This window comes from Pan troglodytes, chromosome 14, assembly GCF_028858775.2.
Source record: "Pan troglodytes isolate AG18354 chromosome 14, NHGRI_mPanTro3-v2.0_pri, whole genome shotgun sequence".
In the NCBI taxonomy this organism is placed as follows: Eukaryota; Metazoa; Chordata; class Mammalia; order Primates; family Hominidae; genus Pan; species Pan troglodytes.
The window spans coordinates 9,776,426-9,797,177 of NC_072412.2; the positions used below are offsets into that span (position 1 = coordinate 9,776,426).

General features: G+C 35.0%; 1 pseudogene; it reads right to left on the bottom strand.

Moving 5' to 3' along the window:
* Positions 1 to 2,633: 2,633 nt before the first annotated feature.
* LOC129135384 (putative ankyrin repeat domain-containing protein 20A2) lies at positions 2,634 to 20,650 on the bottom strand (annotated as a pseudogene).
* Between the last annotated feature and the right edge of the window lie 102 nt (positions 20,651 to 20,752).

The following is a 20,752-nucleotide window of genomic DNA, read 5'->3' on the forward strand; positions in this document are numbered from 1 at the left end:
CTACCAATGTGTGCTAAAACATTATGCTAAGTGAATTCTGAAAACATTATGCTAAGTGAAAAAGCCAGTCACAAAAGACTACGTATTGTATAACTCTATGTATATGAAATAAGCAGAACAGGCAAACATATGGAGACAAAAGTAGATAGATGGTGGTCGCCTACAACAGAGGTAGGTGGAGGGACATGGAGGAAGGCTGCAGTCATGCCTAGGAGATGTAGGGTTGCTTTTCAGGGTGATGAAAATGCTGTGAATATACTAATAGATACTGAGTTGTACATTTTAAATGGTTGAACTCTCTGAAATGTGAATGATATCTCAGTGAAACTGTTTTTAAAATCCAAAGGCAGGATCAAGATAATTTTCTCAACTCTCAATTTTTGATGTACATGTTATCTCAAATTTAAATATTTCCACAGTTTTATAGTATATTTTAAATAAAAGATAAATAAAGAAAATGCCTAACTTTTCAAATAGTTTGTAAATTAACCTAAAACATGCACTTTTAAAAGAATAGTATAATGGCTTTTCTGTACAAGTTAACCTAGAATCTGTGAAATAAATAGACACAGATTCTGTGTCCACTCACAAAAGTGAAGAAATAAGACAATTTTCTGGAACATTCCATGAAACATTCTTCTCTGATTTAATCTGGCCTGCCTCATCAGAGCAATACAAAAATTACTTAAAAATACTGTTTTAACAGGACAAAAGTCAGTTTTCTATGAGGAATGATGTATAATTCTCAACTTTTCCAAGGGTACATATTGTAAGAGAAAAGGTATGCAATGGTTTTTCAAAATGGTAGAATGAAAGTCACTATATATAAAAAAAGTACATTATAGAGATAGTAAAATGGAAATAATTCATTGTAATGAAAATAAAAAATCAAGCTTCTGCCATAATTAGTATCCTAAAACATGTTATGTAATTCAACTAGCTACAGAATAACAGTTGACATGCTAAGTTCCATACATACTTGACTTTCCACTTGAAATAATTTCTTCTTTGGGACCTGTGTCTCATCCAAATTAATGTGATAATGTGATATACCTTCCAGTGGAGACTCTAACATAGTTAATTTTTTTAGGCTGTCAGCCGCTTCTTGTTGAAGTTGTCTCACAACCACCTGAGAAAATATTTTTGTTACTGATTTTATAAATTGCCTTATTATTAAATTATGTTAATAATATTTAACTCTAACATACCTACTTTGAAAATTATCACCACACATATCAATTCACCTTCTTTTAATCACATGTACACATTTGTATTTATTACTGAATTCAGTGAGGGATGCACAATATGTTCTCTTCCTGCCAAGTTGGTATTCTCTTACTTACATAACAGATTCATCCCACCATTCAATCATCTTAGAAGCTCAACTCAACCTCAAAGTTCCTGACATATTCAATCACCTGTTCAAATCCTTCCAACAGATTCCTATCTCAGAATAAAAGTAAAATTCCAAAGGCCTTTGAGGTCCTAGGTAAACAGGTCTCTTCCTCCCTCTCTGACTTCAAAGCTCCTACAACTCCCTCCTATAATTACTCCATTCCCACTGTACGTGAAGCCTGCCACCCCTCAGTCTGAAAATAGGGATCTAATGCCTTACTCATAAATCACAGGCAGCTACAAGTATCTTTGTACTGAACAAAATTATATTCCAATGATAGTCATTGAGCCTTGAAATAAAAATTAGGAGCTAATTATTAATATAAATATTCAAGGTAAACTATAAATACCAGTGGGAAGACTAAACCAAATATAGTTTTGCTAAATATTACCACATGTATCCTAAATTATGATTTTATAACAAGTAGGTGCCTTTAAAACATTACATAGTCAAAAAAATATGTAATTTGACATATTTTCAGATTTGTTAAATTAATATGATTAATAACAAAGATATACCAACTAAAATACATAAAAAGCTACTTAAAGCAAGGTATTACAAGACACAGCAATACACTTCAGTTCATCTGGGAAATCTAGAATTAAGTGTCAAAGAAAATCAATTAAATTTTAATTTGAAAATACTCATTTCAGGTGTAAACATTTCCATTTATACTTACATTATGGTCTTAACATGTGGCAACATAAAGTCATTAAAATTATTATTTCAGCAGTACAGAACTATCTACCTTAAAATATGACTCTGTGCCTAATAAAATTTCATAGGTGACACAATGTCTTTTCTCAAAGTAAATCATCTCTCACCTCTACCTTTTATTTCCTAGAAATGAGGCACGTTTCTAAGCTGGTATAGTAAACACGGTTTTCCTTTTTTTTAAAATTAAAACAGCTTTGTTGAAATATAATTTACATACTATAGAATGTATCTGTTTTAACTTAAAGTTAAAAGATTTTTTAGTCCATTTACTGAGTTGTGCAGCCATCTCTACAATCCAACTTTACAGCATTTCCATCACTGCAAGATCCCTCACGCCCATTAGCAGTCACTACCAGCTTTCAGCCCCAGCCCTTTGCAAACATTAGTCTACTTTTTGTCCCTATACGTTTATCTTTTCTGGATGCTTCATGTAAATGGAATTATACAGTATGGTAAACACACTTTTTATCCATTGATTTTTATATTCAACTAAGTTCAACATGTATTCAGAACCAAATGTTTAAATTTTCTTTCTAAAAGTTTGAAAATATTTATCTTCCTTGATACTTACTACTCTTTCTGCTTTCTTTCTCTCATATTGAAAGAGACTTTCTTTTAAATGATCACATTCATTCATTACCTTCTTATTTTTCTCTTCTAGCATGAGGTCTTTCTTTCCACTCTCAATAAAGCCTCTTTGGATATTAGTTACTATCTCTTTATGATCCTCTTTCTGATGAACATCATCTAGTTGCTGTTCAATGCACGGATTTTCATGTTGGAGTTGACATATCCTCTCTTCTACACAGCTCCACTTTCCAGTGGAATTATTCACTTTAGCTTCTGCATTTTCATACATCTCTTTCATTTCCTTTATTTGCTGCTGTGTTTGGCTTAGGTCGTTTGGAGAGTTTCTAAAGCCAATGACTTTTTTCTGAGAGTATCTCTTTTCTTACGGAACTTATCTTTTAAGGTATTGAATTTAATTTGCGTTTTAGAAAGTTGTTCAGTAAGAAACTCATTCTTATCTTCTACTTCGGAAATATCAGAACTCATTTTTACTTGTACGGAAACATCTTGTGTTCACTCTAATGCAAGTTTTAGGTTTCTTTCTGTTTTCACATTTTCACTGTGTTTACTTATAGCAGCAGTCAGTCTAGACTGATGATTCAATTTCAGCTTCCAGTCTTTTGTTGCTTTCTTCTTCCTTCAACAGTTCGGAATTGAGCCTTGTATTCTCAGCTTTGAGATCATTAAGCTCTCGTTGATACCGGAATTCTGTTTTTGTTATCAATTCCTCATTGAGTTTTATATACTTTTCAAGGGCAGCATTTATTTTTTTCACAATTTTAACGTCCTTAAGATATTTATTTTCTTTTTCCAGGTTGTCATTTTTCATTGTGCATATTTCCTGTCTGAGTATAGCAATATCTGTCTTCAAAATGCAATTTTCATCCATCAGATCTTTCATTTCTTCGTGATTATGAAAATCCTAAATAAAACAAAAGAAAGTTTTAGCTAGTACTCAATAAAATAACATATCATGATTACCTATGAAGTTAAAGAATAACCTGCACTTCCATATACTAAAAAGGTTACTGTAAGTGGATATCCAACTGGAGAAAAAGTTGAAGCAAAACTTTGAACCTTATAGAGCATAAGTTCCAAAAAGTTCAGAAATTTATTTAAAGTCAATGAATTTATAAAAGTAAACACACACACACACACACGCACACCAGAGAATTTTTAAGAATTTCAGAATTGGAAAAGCCTTTCCCTGAATTACAACAAACTCAAAAGCATAAATTAAAGCATTAACAAATTTGACTAAATTAAAGTATATCAAAAAATTGCATTTACACTTTGATATCTAACCCATACACCACCCTATAGTAAGAACCTTACTTCACACGTATTTGGACAGATAAAATTTCCCAGAGTTACTACAGTTCTGTTTCGCTGATAACATTCTATTTCAATTTGACTCTTTTAACACTTTTATAGTCAGTTGCAAGAATTACATTTACTAAATAATAAATCTAGACATTATACTAGTCACTCCTATATACATTCATTGATGAACTCATCTAGTTACCACAATTTTGAAAAAGAAATGTTAAAAATATAAGCAAGCTACAGGATTTTCCCCAGGACTTCTGACTCTACTTCTAGTTCTCTGACAGATCACAGTTACTTCTGTGGTGTAAATGTATCAATACGAAAGAAAACTTTTATTTCAAAACACCAATGGTAAATAAGATAAAATTTATAGAGCTCTTCTTAGAATATCATGAGATTATTTGTGATTGCAATAATTTGTTTCCTCTTTATAGTATTAGGTACAGTAATCAATATGAAATAGCGGGAAGTACAAGGAAAATTTTACTGGGAAAAAATCTTTATCAATAGGTTATCACTAAGTATATATTATGGCATATTATTGTTTTCAAAAGCTCTTTGTAATAAAATAATATCCTATGTGGATGCCAAGGTTTATAATAAATATTAATAATTGTACCTGTAAGTGTCATCATTCATTTTTTGAAAATGAGATAACATTTCTGGTTTGTTTTAGATCAAAATATTATATATTAAATTAAGGGGATATTATAAGTAACATTGATAAAATAAAGTTTAAAATATAGAATTTTTACCAAAGATTGATTTATCTGATTTGGAGTATTTCTTGTAGTCTTCAGTTTCATCTCTAGTGATTGAACAGTTGGTTCAAGTGGTTTTGCTTCAACTTCTTTCTTATATTGTTTCTCTTTCCTTTCTAATTCTTCTCTATTTTTTTGTACAGCATATTAACATTTGTTTTTTCTTCACTTTCTTGTCTTAAGATGCATCTGCAGATAAAGACATTTATCTTAAAATTCATTTTGTTAAAAAACAAAGAGGTCATCCTGTGATCTACCTCTGCAGATGCTCTTTATCATCCTAATAAAATTTCTATGTTCTGGATTATTTTTCCTTTGTAGTTCTCAGATATTTAATTTCTCACTTCAACATATTCAAACGAATGTATATACTTGAAAAGTAGTAAGGAAAGAATATTCTGCTAAAGTTTTTGTTACTAGTCACTCTAGTATGTATTATAAAAAAGGATACTGGAAATGATTCAGTATAGTTAGAAGTTCAAAATTACCTTTTCAATTCACACAGTCATAATTACTCCCCGATTAGAAAAGATCATTTACAATCAACTAAATTTTTAAAGTTACTATTTGTTGACAAGCGTATAAGTTCACTAGAAATAAATTTTCATCTCTATGAAATATTGTAGGTGTCTCTCCAAATGATTTACAGAGTAAGATGTCTCTTTCACAAACTATATCTGCAGATGATTGTCATCTAAAACTAGGCTAAAGAGTCTAACATCTGTTACCCCACACTTTTTATAATTCTTTCTTAATACTTCCAATTCAACTTCTTATTACATATATTTTATATATTTATTAAGCTATTGTTCATTATGTGTAATATATAATTAATGCCCTTAATAAGTGTGTGTATGTTTACACAAGTTATGTTTTCCTGTGAAATCTAGTCCCAGAAGTGGAGTTGTTGAGTTAAAAGGATGTCAGGTTATTTGAAATTTTGATACACAGCACTAAGTTACCCTTCAGAAATAATTTACCAATTTCATATACCAGCAGTGTATGAGAATGCCTTTTTCCTCACATTTTCAATGGTAGTAATTACTTTTTCAATATCAGCATGACTTTACAAAATATATCTTATTTTATGTTAATTTGCATTTTTCTGATTACCAGGCAGGGCTAAATATCCCTGGTAAAACTATAAAACTTGTTAATCATAAGGAACATTAGTCCAATTTTGAATTAGTTTATAGCACAATGACAATTATCTGCTGAGAAATACTGCTATAGGTGGCCAGGCACGGTGGCTCACTCCTGTACACCCAGCACTTTGGGAGGCCGAGGTGGGCAGAACACCGGAGGTCAGGAGTTCGAGACAAGCCTGGATAACATGGTGAAACCTCATTTCTACTAAAAATACAAAAAATTAGCTGGGCATGGTGGCACATGTCTGTAATCTCAGTACTAGGGAGGCTGAGTCAGGAGAATCACTTGAACCCAGTATGCATAGGTTGCAGTGAGGTGAGAACACACCATTGCACTCCAGCTTGGGCAACAAGAGAGAAACTCCATCTCAGACAAAAACAAAAAGAAAAACAAAAACAAAAACACACTGCTGTAGGCTTACTTACCTATCTTGCTCTTCCTTCAGTTTCTTGGGAAATTGCTGAGGATACGTTTTCCCAACCTTTCTTTGTTTGGTTAATCTGTCAGCAGCAGCAGAAGATGTACTATGACATACATTTTCTGATAGATGTATTTTTTTACTTTTGTTTGTATTATTTCCTTCTTTGACCTTTAATAAAAGTAATATGAATAATAATTATTATTTTATTCAATAAAAAAACTTTTTCCCTGATTTTTTCACTTGATTCAGGTTAACTATCACCATTTTAATGATAAAAGTATTTTGTGCTTACTTTAATTTTATCATTATACATAATAATTATAAGATACTTATCATTTTATCATTGAAATTTTTGTCAAGTCTGCTCATTTCTGTTTGAGTGAATGGAATAATTTTCCAAAATTTCAAAAAGGACTCTTCTCCATTTTGTGCTTTTATTCGCATCCACTCTTTGCTATCTGATATAAATGTTTATGCTATCTGACTGGCAGAAACAGAGAAATAAAAAGACACAGGCATAACATATATCTTCTGTCATTGCCACCTGGATTTTACATGAAATAGCCAGATTAAGAGGATGTGACCTTGTAGGCCTTCAGGAAGAGTAAAGAAGTTTTCCCTTTTCTGCACTGAGCTATTCTTTTCCCCACTGCCTTTTATCTCTCTCTTTTTTTTTTTTTTTTTTTGGATCCTGGGATATCAAAAAAGTGAAAGTTCTCCCTGAACTATGGGAACCAATGTTTGCCACAACACAAGAAGCAGAGTGAAACTGCTGAGTTTCTAGTGCAGAATTCTGGAAAACGAGATGCTTCCCAGATTTCACATTCAATTACCACAAACGTTTATAGGTGGAAAACATACGGTACAGTTATCTACTTTAGCCCCATTATCTACTGAAAATGGGAGTCAAACCAACCAAGACATATGAAATGTTTCATCCAGAGCTCTTGAGGTGGCATTCCCTAGCATTTCACGGCACCAAATAACATGATACAATTCCATATTGCTGAATTACATAAATTACCAGATAAATTTATCAAATTAGTCAGATATATTAAAAGTCTAACTTGAGCAAAGCAATTTAACACCTCAGAGGGTGGAAAAAGGCCTCATCTGCTTTTACTTTGAAAGAAGAAAATCTCTAGATTTTTGTCTATCTTTAGAACACAATGTACAGAACTCAACTTTCTACTAAAGAGTCAAAGGCTAAATTTTTAGCTAAGAAATTATGCTTCTTTCTTACATGATAAAAATCAGACATGTCAAAACTTTCCATACTTCATTAAACAACATAATGTAAGGTCTGATTCAACAGAAATATTGGAGTGCTGATTTTTAAAAATATGTGGAAGTATATATTTGTTTTCAAAATATTGGAAATAACCATGATGAAACTATAAATTCAAACAGTTTGAGCTAAGCAGATAAACTGGCGTGCATGAAAACACATTAAACAGACTCATTTGGCTGGGAATATTCATTGCAACTCTCAAGGCTAGACGTGTTTTTGTGGCTCATCTCAGTCATTGCTTCCCTCCCATTGTATTCCCATTCTATCATTAAATAAATGTAATTCATCCCTAAATGAATACAGAAAAAAGAATCTAGAATCTAAAGCTTATTTCTTTAGCAATTTATTTATGTTGATCTCGTTCAGAAGGTCACATGGTATATGGCTGAATTAGTTTCCCAGCTCATATGCCACTTGGAAGACTGAGAGTGAGACTTAGGTTGATTAATGAAGAAACATTATGAGAACATTCTCCAGAGCCGTTGTTTAGATAGCAGGACTAATCTACTTTGACACATAATTACACATTTAGAAAACCCCGCTGTAACTGTACACATGAGATTTTCTTGAATAGAAAATTTGACTAAATCAAATAATTGATAAAGAGAAAAAAGAAGCAGCAAGTGAACCTCTGTCTTTTTGAAGTTGGACTTTCTCTTTCTCCAAAGCCAGGAACTCTACTTGTAACATGCCTACCTCATTCTTTTTACTATTATTATACTTTAAGTTCTGGTACATGTGCACAATGTGCAGGTTTGTTACATATGTATACATGTGCTATGTTAGCGACCTTGGAATATCTTGCTGTAAGTCTTCTAGCTATATTTTTGATGTTCTCTCACTATGTGGCAAAGAATAACCCGCATTTTATAATTCAAGATTCATGGTTTTGTAGTTATTAACACTGGGATTGTCATACAGCAGCTTCTGTAATAAGCACTGTGTTGGTTTTCTGTTTTTATAAGTATCTGTAGCAGCAGAAATACTGTGACTTTCTATCTGAATCATGTGCTTCATTTCTTTCGGGTGGGTAAACCACAAATCAAAAAGACTTTCTGGATCTCTAGACTGAGACCAATGCCTAATGTCTAATTTCCAATTAGTGGTATTTGGGTTTATATATTTTTCCATTTGCATGTCAAACTCTTAATCATCTTTCATTTCAATCATAATTACTGGGTTCCTTACTTTTTCAGTTTCTATATCATAACAAAAATTTCCATCATCTGTGTTAGAAACAAGCTGTGTGTCTGGTTTGTTATCATTTTTATAGTCTGATTTATTTTAATTTAAATGAACCTTAGAAGATGACTGGTAAGTGTATTTCAGGGACCTGGAGTGTGAATGGAATAAAAAGACATTTGACATGGGCTTCCTCTGTTCAGGCGCTGCCTGGACTGCCACAGAGCTAGACACTCCAGATACATTTTTCTCCTCACAATCAGGGACACGATTCATCAGACTAGAGGGCACTCCTTTTTTGTTCATCCCTCTTTAGAGTTACCATGTAGGAGCTCTTCCTCAGGGCAAGCAGTAATTTTGGAGTTTTCAGAACTTTTACCAATATTCAGCTTGAACTTGTTTGTAATGAATATTAAAGAAAGTCATGAATATATAGATTGATTCCCTTTATCACTGTTCTTACCCAGTTCTGGTTCTTGAGACTTTTTTTGGGGGGGGGGGCAGGTGCAAAATGGAAAACAAATTTGCTTGTTTTGTTTCTCAGATGTCTTTTCTGTCAGAGTGCATGTTTTAAACTTAGCTTTAATCAAGTATAAACAAAGAAATATTATAAAATAGTTAAAATTTAACTGTGAAACTTAATCTATGTGTGGCTACTCTTAAATTATGGGATTGTAACTAAAAAGTCAAAAATAATTTGCCTTGGCTTAACATAGAACAGAAACATGAAGCAGCAAGCTGAACTCTCAGTGTCTGTTTGGACTAAACTTAATGCATTTGTGTAAAATCTACCAGAAATGAATTCAAAGATGATAGGTAGTATTATAAAAGCTTCCTGTCTTACAAAGACTTTACCTCAGCATACCAGAAAGAGTGAGCCCCTACAGTGCATGTTTATTTCTGAAGATTAACTAGAGCACTAGGCAAACACTAAATTATTAAGAGCTAAACTGAACACCAATAAGAAAGAGAAGCAAAATTTTAAATTCTAATTCAAATGATATACTATGATAGTGTTATGTATCTAGATAGAATTTCTGCTTATATTCACTTCTAATATATTTTAAGTTCCAGTAGTGATAGGGTTTGGATTTTTTAAATTTTAGTAATGTTTACTATGTATTTATGTTGAAATAAAGTTATTGTTCACACCCTGACACCAAAGGTCCCATTCTGCAAGGTAGGATTCTCTTAATAGGCAACTGGGTTGACTTTTATGACCCCATTCACTCCCTGAACACAGACACAGAGGTCAACTGGTGACCACAAAACAGAATAAATCTTTAACCTCGGCACTGGTGACCAGCAATATAAAACTGCAACATCTGAAGCACTGGCAATGATGACTCCTTTAACACTAGTTCAACTCAGTGACCATTGTTGTTAAACTGTTCATAATTTCTATTCCTCAGTAATATGACCCAATACTTCATGTTACCTTGTGTATTATGAGTAAGGTTATATAAATAAAACAGCAAGATAATTCTGAAAATTTCTTGCCTCAATTCCAAGGGTAAAGACAGCTATGAGTTACTAGAGATACTAAGAATTACTAGAGTAACTAATAGTTACTAGAGATAGTAAGAATATCTTAAGTTTCATAACTGGTTAAGATGTTTTAAAAATTAAATATAAAATTATGATCTATTGGATTCTAAAGGTATACTCTGAAAGGTCATGTCATTAGGACTATGCTTTGTTAGTAAAGCAAAAAAAACCTAATATTAAACAAGAACTTAAATTTTCATATACCTGTGATTGCTTCTTTTCACTTCTTTCACACCTTTCTTGCTCTTCCTCTAAAGCCACTGGTAAGGTTTGTTCTGTTGATAAATTCATTGATTTAGTTCAAATGAACTAAGAAGAGTTAGATAAAGACTATAATCTTTATAAAAATAAATAGAGAATAACATTTCTTTGTATTTTATATTTTGAGAGTTTGAATGAAACAATGTTTACTGAAATATTTACTTCTGTAAGAAATACTTCTAATTATCCAAAACTTCAACAAACCACTTGGGGAGACACCAGATATCACCAGATTCAAGCCATGCAAAATCTCAGGGTCACTCACAAATTGTTCCACCCAACATAAGTCAACAAAACTGTTGGAAACAAAACAGAAATTTGAAATACAGTCAAAATATACAATGTAATGCTTTACTATACTTTGTAACACTATCTTTTTAACAAGACACTAATTGAGTTGGCAGTTACTAATAATTTGCAAAATTATTGTTCTTTATACCTCAATTAGTGTGCACCCCATTTTTTACATCACAAATGTTTTCCCCTGCTATTCTGAAAAATTTATTTTCATCTTTTAAGACTCAGAAAGTAGGCTGGGCATAATAGCTCACATCTGTAATCCCAGCACTTTGGAAGGCCAAAATGGGAGAATTGCTCAAGGCCAAGAGTTTAAGACCAGCCTGGGAACCATAGGTAACCTTGACTCTACAAAAAATTAGACAGGTATGGTGATATGTTCCTGTTGTCCCCGCTACTCAAGAAGCTTAGATGAGAAGATCCCTCGAGCCCAGGAGTCTGAGGTTTCAGTGAGTCTCAATCATGCCATTGCACTCCAATCCTGGGTGATAGAGTAAGAACTTGTCTCCAAAAAGAGGGGAAAAAAAGGCTCAGAATGCTATGTGAAATCTTCCTTGATTCTAGCTATCTTTCTCCACACACACAGGTGTCTGCTTCGTTGGGGTCCCTTAGTACCTTGTCAATTTTTCTAGTGTCACTTTACCACCTGACCTGCACATCATGTCTTTACATGTTGACCCCCTTTGCTGCTAGACTGTAGAGGACAATCTTTTGAATCATCTTTGTATAAACAGTCTTAATTTTGCTAAATAATTACTTATTGAGTTCCTGCTAAGTGTTAGGCACTGGGGAATAAGGAAGGAAAATAGAAGCTGTCAGGGATGGCTTTCCTAAAGATCATCCATGAGCTGAGACTTAGAGAGTGAGGTTAGCCAGATTAAGCGAGGCAGAGGGCAGGAAAGGGTGAGCACATGCCAGGCAGCAACAAGAGAGGAAGAGAAGCCTCCAAGAGAGTATGCATTTCTCTACAGAAGAGGAATGGTGAGGGGGCCATTACCAGCAGCTCAGTAATTCCAGAGAAAAAGGCAGATGGGGAAAGGGATACAGATGGAGATTTGGTCAGAAATCAGTTTCCTTTTCTTTTCTTTTTTGGGACAAGGTTATACTCTGTCTCCCAAACTGGAGGGCAGTGGCATGATCTCAGCTCACTGCAACCCGGCCTCCCAGGTTCAAGTAATTCTCCTGCCTCAGCCTCCTGAGTAGCTGAGATTACAGGCACGTGCCACTACCACCTGCTAATTTTTGTATTTTATTAGAGATGGGGTTTCACCTTGTTGGCCAGGCTGGTCTTGAACTTCTGACCTCAAATGATCCACTTGCCTCAGCCTCCCAAAGTGCTGGGATCACAGACATGAGCCACCGTGCCCAACCCAGAAGTCAGTTTCTGAAATCCTTATATAAACCTTTAAGATGCTTGGACATTAGGTATTCAGGAGTGGTTCACGGATCTATTTGCATTAGGGTTAATTCACTCTAAATACTGCGAGGAGCATAAAATTCTGAGGCATATAAATCAATGAACAAAGATAAAATATAAGGCAATGTTGCAAAGATGATGCAGGCCTGAGGAGATGTTTTCAGAAATATTTAGGATATAGGTATCAGTGGCCATTATAAGAATGAATTTCTATTGAATAAATAAATGTATATATCTGGGTCCCTGGAGAAATACACTCTGCTCATTACTTTACAAATTTTATCAAATGAAAAGTAAAATAATATACATAAACTCTTTCAGTTACTTGTATTTACTTTACCCTTTTTCTGTTTCAGTTTTACTGTGCCAAGGAAATGCATTTGGGTTTTGTGGTGGTTGTTGTGGTTGTGGTTGTTTTTGTTTTTTGAGATGGAATTTCACTCTTCCTGCCCAGTCTGAAGTGCAGTGGTGTGATCTCAGCTCATGGCAACCTCTGCCTCCTGGGTTCAAGAGATTCTCCTGCCTCAGCCTCCCAAGTAGCTGGAATTACAGGCATGTGACACCATGAACAGCTAATTTTGTGTTTTTAGTAGAGATGGGTTTCTCCATGTTGGTCAGGCTGGTCTCAAACTCCCAACCTCAGGTTATCTGCCCACCTCAGCCTCCCAAAGTGCTGGGATTACAGGCACTAGCCACCGCACCCAGCAACATATGGGGATTTTGTTTTAAAAGTTCTGTTTCCTGGATCCACCAAGCTCATGAGAAAATAGAGCAAACAAGTCATTTGCATAGGTAAGAAACTTTGGATTTATAGCTTGTCCTCACTACTCTAGAAGATTATTATCATGTTTTGCAAAGGAAAATGTTAAACACAGACAAAAGGGGAAAAAGAAATTAAAACTATAGGGGTGGGTGAAAAAATATTGCATAATTTACTACTGTTGACCTCATCATATGACTGATTAAGGGCACTGAATTTAACTTGGATGTGAAGTAGACCTCATATTAGCTGCAGTTAATCAGTAGACCAGGCGTCCTAGCAGAATTAAATTTGATGCTCCTGTGTTATCTTTAAATGACACAGCTTTTCTGAAAACCCTTACTCATAGTGCATGATTATCCATTAAGAAAAGGTGATGGAATATGTGAATACAGCTGAGGAGACACCACAAGGCAAATGCTCAGTGGTTCCCATTAATATTGGGAAAATCAACACTATAAAACAGAAAGCCATAGACATTATTTAATATTTGGTTTTGGGAGGTATTTTTAGTGACACTGCATACAGTTGTACCTAATAATTGCTAAATCAGAGACGTAAAAGTAAAACAAAGGCACATTGTGTTTGAGTAGGAAATCTATAGACATCTAGCTGGTTTTCCCATCCAGCCACAAAATTCTAAATATAATCATGGTACCTGCACTCAAATTTATGTTAAATACCAACCTCAATGAACTCACTCTTTCTTCTCATTCTCTTTGTTATTTATATGTTGCTTTCCTTAAGGGAAGAATACAAATGCCTTGCTAAGAACCATTCTGTTTGGTTGTAGGCTGCATAAGGGGAGTAAACATAAAGTACATTTGACAACAAAATGACTTTTTAAAAGTCAGAACTATGGTAGCATGAAGCCAAACGAGGTAATCTAGAATAAAATGTTCTATGCTTCTTTCCCTTCTTTGCTCTCTTTCTACTCTAATAACTGCGATTCACACAGGTAATGAAGAGTGTAATTCCTTGATAGAAACACAGCTCCAAGATTAATCCTTTCTTTAACTATGAAGTTTGCGTGTCCAAAATCTGTGGTAGTTGCTGTCTGATTTTTGATCACTGATGGTGATACAGATATTTATCATCAACTCGCAACTTCCCAAATCTTTGAAAAGTCTTACTATTGATGGCTCAACTAGTAGAAACATGATGTAAAATATCTGAAAATAAAGTTTTTATTTATTAGAATGTAAATAATAATACAAATTGTAACAAGGTGTAAAAGTTCTTTCTTCACTGAAGCAGTACCATGTTGTCCTCTACCCCACAAATGCACTACTCCCCCATGGTCCAATGTATTTTAAAAGTCCTGTAATTGCTATTAACTCAGACAAGTTTACTTAACTTGTTCTAAGCTTCTGGTATTTACTACAGTTTACTTTCAATCACTCAACCATCTCTGTTATATATGTTGTTTTCCATGAGAAATTTGTTTATTAGTAATTAAGATTCTTCAGGGATAAGAAAATATTTGAATAACTAAGTTTGTGCATAAACACATTAAGGTCAAATACCCATGACATTATTGTGTGTTTTCGTGTACTAGAGACAAAAACTTCAAAAAAATTTTTAATGAATATACATTAAATTAAAACTGCTTTCATTAAACTGAGATAATCTTCCCTCAATGCATGAATACCTTCAGAATTCACATAGACCAAAGAATTGTATAAAATATAATAGCCTTAAAAATCTTATTTGTAGCTGGCACGGTGGTTCCCACCTGTAATCCCAGCACATTGGCAAGCCGAGGTGGGCAGATCACCTGAGGTCAGGAGTTCAAGAGCAGCCTGGCCAACCTGGTGAAACCCCATCTCTACTAAAAATAGAAAAATTAGCAGGGTATGTTAGCACGTGCATGTAGTATCAGCTACTCGAGGGGCTGAGGCAGGAGAATTGCTTGAACCCAAGAGGCAGAGGTGGTAATGAGCCAAGACTGAGCCACTGCACTCCAGCCTTGGTGACAGAGCAAGACTTTGTCTCAAAAACACAAACAAACAAACAAAAAACCTAATTGTTCCCATATAAGTCTATGTTCATACAAGATCTGACGAGTACACAACACCGTGAGACAGGACAGACATATATTTTAAAGGTTATATTCCTGGTTTCTGTAAAAATAAAATAGTTGAATTTAAGCTTTCAAGACAAGTCAACAAAAAGAGCAAAAAATGCAAAAGTGAAACTCAAAAGGTCATTTCCCCATCAAGGGCTCATGATCACTGAACATTCACAAACTATACTGTTCAAAACATTAGATCTGAAATTTGATCCGAGTATCCCTTTAGTAGCAGTTTCATTCAAGGATGTCCAAGAGGTAAAATAAGACAATATCATTTGCTATTTTCAGTTTTCTTTTCTGAGAACAGCCCAGCATTCTTCTTCAGAGAAATGAATTGTCCTAACTTCATAGGCTAAAGGCTCATGAGTCATAGTTCTAAGGGCATTAATAAAATATGGTGGTGCATGCTTGTATTCTGAACTTTTCAGGTTTAAACTCTCATATAGTAAATGCTAATAGGTACAAACCGATTAAAGAAAAGCCTTCTTAATCTGACATTATTTTTCTTTTTATTTCTTCATTTATCAGCAACAGGAGAGTCTAACTAAATGTGGTAAAGTGGTATGAGGGAATACAATGAACAGTGTAAAATGAATTAAACCAGAGATAATCAAACCAATGTGGGTACGAGTGGAAAATATAATACAAAACACACCAAAGAAAGTGGCAGAAAGGTATATAAAGTGTATAACCACTCACATAACATTTTAGGACACAAAAAATTCTGCATATTATTTCTGAGCATCACAATGTATTTAAAGATTTCAAAAGGGCATTGAAATGAAAAACAACCACCTTATGATGTTGGTAGCCTCTATGCAATCATGTTTTAAAAACTTTAACACCAAAAAGGCTCAAAATCACCATTTTAAAAGACTGTGTCTACCAGTCATAAATGAATCATTACTTTCGTCATTTGTAATAGTCAAAGATGCCACAAGCGCACGCATACACACATCTATATATACACCTACACACACAGTCTTGCTCATTAGAACATCTGATAGGCTTCAGATCATCAGTGTAATAACACTAGCAGCAAGCCTCTGAAGTTAAAACAGAAACTGACACTTTAATAAGTAAAGCTTTCCTCTAGGTAAAGATCAGAACTGCAACTAGCACTTAACTCACTGGAAATATCTTAAGAGTCTCAAAATTCACTGCTTTGAATCCCTGACAAGTATAAAAATTTTATACTGAAAACTTCATGCTATTCAAAACATTAAAACAGAAACATCTGACTTAAAGCTTACATTTTTAAAATCTTTTTTATGCTTCTAAATTTGTTTTTATTCAAATATGGATACCAGCAATAACATTTATGCCAATGCCTTCTGTTCAATATTGAACAAATAGAATTAGGAATAAGAATAATATGAGTACATCCAATCATTGAATGTACTTTATTTCCAGTATTCCATTAAATGTACCTGCTCTCAATGTCTGTACATTCTTTCTTTGTACTGCTCCTTTCACAGCAGGATCTTCCACTTCAGTGCTAGGCTGAATGGGTTTTAAAAGAAAACGATTCATAAATCATGTATATTTTATACAACATGGAGTTTGTGATTCAAAAATATACATAATTAATTACCTTCAAGGAAGGATGTTTTGCAGGAGGCCCTACAGAGCAAAGGGGATATGTCATCAATTATATGTAAGTATGACAGGGCCAACCAAACATTCATGCAGTGTTACTGTCGAGCGGAATTCTCAGGCCTGGCTATAAAAATAATTACTTAAGGTTTTGAGGGTTCTTCTTGGCTCTTCTTTTCATTGCCTAGGACAGCAACATGACAGAAACACAATGAGGAAAATAGGAATATAGGATTCCCAAAATGCACAGTTTACATTTCAGTAGTGAGATTATGTTTCAAATGCCTATACTTAAAATAGAAAAGCATTGATATAACCGTGAACACGTGGACTGATGAGGAGAAAAGGGACCATTAAACAGAGGGGCAAATTAAACCTGAGAGAATCAATGTCAAAGCTGATGGTGAATGTACAGAGAATTTTAACTCCACACACCAGAGGCATTGCTGCCAGCACAGCACAAATAAATTCCCCTTGTCTTGTCACTGAGGAAATACGCAGTTGGGATGACAGTTCAGGTGAATGTGTGATTCACCTCTCATCAAAGAAAGGGTTCTACATTGATCAGCTAGGATACACACTTATGAAATAACAGCTAATCAAACTACTCATTTTTCCCATGATCACATGGGCTACTGCAGCACCTACATTTCTCCTATCCCCTCATTTGGCCTTGAATTACAGCTCCTTGATCCACTCATGCAAGGTGGTCCATAAAACACATCAAATAAACCATGTCGAATAAGCTTCAGATATCAAAATATTTATCAAAAAAGAAAACATTGAATGACCACAGACTTGCTGGATATTAATACATATTTATATTTCAAAATCAGTGCAGTATTTATTGAAAATGAGAATTTTGGTTTTCATGGAATGAATTTTATGATTACTTCTAAAATTAACTAAGTTTGGTATATTATCTTACACTGTAAAGGACTTTTATAAAACAGCTATCATATCAAAGAACTGGCTGTCTCAAAAAAATTTCGCCAAAGCATCTATATGCAACTTAATCATATCTTATTCACTCATGTCAGTGAAACTTCTCTCCCTGAGGCCTGACAGTTATCAAGTGAAATGAGCTGCTGTGGTTTACCCCAACTCTAGCACTCCCTCCTGTCTCCAGTACTCTCCACAGCAATAACCTCTTTTGTGAGACTGGGCATATGCTGAAGCAACTGGAAGTGAGTTGTCTCAAGTTTACTTGGCTTTAACTCCCAAGACCCCAGAAAATGTCTTTCTTTCCTCCTTTTGTGCCCTTTCACCATCCCTCTTCCTTTGAAAAAATGATTATCAGAACTGTCATCCTGATGCTTCCCTTCCTAACTGCTTTTTATGGATGATTGTGACCACTTTTTTCATCTGTATTCAGCAGTAGTATACACCTGTCATCTCTCTTTTTTCATCTCATTTTCCTTCCCCTGTGGCTAGAATCATGCTCAGAAATAAAAGGAAATTAAAGCTTTCCCTGGATTCTGTTATTTTTTAAATTTCTCTCCAGTGGTTCTTTTTCCAGATTTCTCTAAAGGAAGGCTATTCCCTTGCTATTCAGAGCTGTGTCCAAGGACCAGCACAAACATCACCTGAGTGCTCATGAGAAATGCAGACTCCAATACCTGCTGAGTCAGAATGTGCACTTTCCAGAAGCTCCTCAACGAATTCATGACAATTTGAATGCCCTGTTCTACACTAGTGTGCTTCCACATTGGTTTACCCTAATTGGCCTTTTTGGCCTAGCCTCAACTTCTTTCCTATTATGTCCCTGAATTTAATACTACGTTATAAGCCATAATGTTTCTAATGAACTTTTAATCAGGCAAAGCTTCTCTAATTAATTTCTTCCCAATAAATCACCCAACACTATTCTTTTCAATTATGTTAATATGATACTATCCTGTGAAGTTACAACATTTTCTATAAAAACAAATTATAGCCATACATGGCTGACCATTTACGGTGATGTTCATCTATGGTAGATAAAACACAGGTCTGCATGGTAAAGTACCTCAATCCTTAATGCCTCCCCAGTAGCGAGAATGACAGCAAGAGAAGGAAAATGTTACTGTAATTATATGACACATTTTGGTACTGGAAGCTCACTTTATCTTCCTTCCTATTTCTAACACCCTGTTCTTCCTTCTTCTACAGCTCAATTTGACTTTACTACCCTCCATTACATACATCCACTTTTTTTTATTTATTCCATGTACACTCTGCCCTCCTCATTCTTTCTTTCTCTTTTATTCATTTCCTCTTCCCTCTCTCCTGACTTGCCTCAGGTCTTAGAGTACGTTAAAATGGAACTCATAACTCAGCTCCTTTAGTGGTACTTCCAATAGAATCAACTGCTGACCCTTGGTTAGAGACACCACTTATCACCATTTCATTTCTCTTTTACTTATGATACAGTTAATAGGACATTTTCTTTAGCTATTAAACTCTATTAGTGCTCATATTTTAAAAGAAACATTCCATCAATGCCTTTTTTTTTTTTTTGAGATGGAGTCTCACTCTGTCACCCAGGCTGGAGTGCAGTGGCACGATCTCCGCTCACTGCAAGCTCCACCTCCCAGGTTCACACCATCCTCCTGCCTCAGCCTCCTGAGTTGCTGGGACTACAGGCACCCGCCACCATGCCCGGCTAATTTTTTGTGTTTTTAGTAGAGATGGGGTTTCACCATGTTAGCCAGGATGGTCTTGATCTCCTGACCTCATTACCCGCCCACCTCGGGCTCCCAAAGTGCTGGAATTACAGGCGTGAGCCACCGCGCCTGGTCTCCATCAAATGACTTTTTAAATAAAATACGGTTCTCACCTTTTCCTTTTCCATTGACTATTCTGTTTCCTTTTTCATGAGAAGGTCCACGTAAAGGCTCTGACACTTTCTCGGGGACACATTGCTAAGGTAATATCAAGAATTAGTTTCCATTTAAAATTATAATGAGTTGCATCAAGACTTTCTTATCAATCTCTTTTTATGAAACTGGGTCTCACTCTGTCAACCCAGGGCTAGAATGTAGGGGCCTGATTATGGCTCACTGTGGTCTCAAACTCCTGACCTCAAGCAATCTTCCCACCTCAACTTCCTGAATAGCTGGAACTACAGGTGCATACCATCATGTCATGCTAATGTTTTTATTGTTATCTTTGTAGAGACAAGGCCTCATTATACCTCCCAGGCTGGTCTCAAGCTCCTGGGCTCAAGCAAATCTTCCACTTCTGCCTCCCAAAATGTTGAGATAAGCAGTGTGCACCACCACAACCAGCCCTAATCAATTTCTTTAAATCAATCTCAATGTTGCCCAGGCATGGTGGCTCACACCTGTAATCTCAGCCCTTTGCAAGGCCAAGGTGGGTGGATTGCTTGAGTTCAGGAGTTGGAGACCAGCCTGGGCAACATAATGAGAACACATCTCTACACAAAAAATACCAAAAGGAGTCAGGCATGATGGTGTGTGCCTGTAGTCCCAGCTGCTTGGGAAGCTGATGTGGGAGGATCACTTGAGCCTGAGAGGTGGATACAGCAGTGAGCCAAGATCATGCCACTACACTGCAGCATGGACAACAGAGCAAGACCCTGCCTCCCCAAAAATTTCAATTTAAAATGTGAGAACAAAGAGAGATACAAACAAAAAACAAGCCTAATTAGTCAATGAAATATGAGCTTAAGCCAAGAAAGAAAACGAAAAACATGAAGTACAATAAAGTACATGGGGAAATAGAGCTATAACAGAGCCTTCGGTCTTTCATAACTCTGATAATACTAATTAATATTTATGCTGCAATTAGTTTTTTGTAAGTACTTCTGTGATAGTGTTTCTTACTATAAGACATTCAATTAGCTAAATATGGTCATCTACCATTACCTGAAAGAACATTATTATAACAGAGAGAGAAAACTGGAACTTTCCATCAACTTTCCACCCAGAAAAAGAATTGGTCACCAGAATTCTAAAGAGTAATGTATGGCAGACACATGA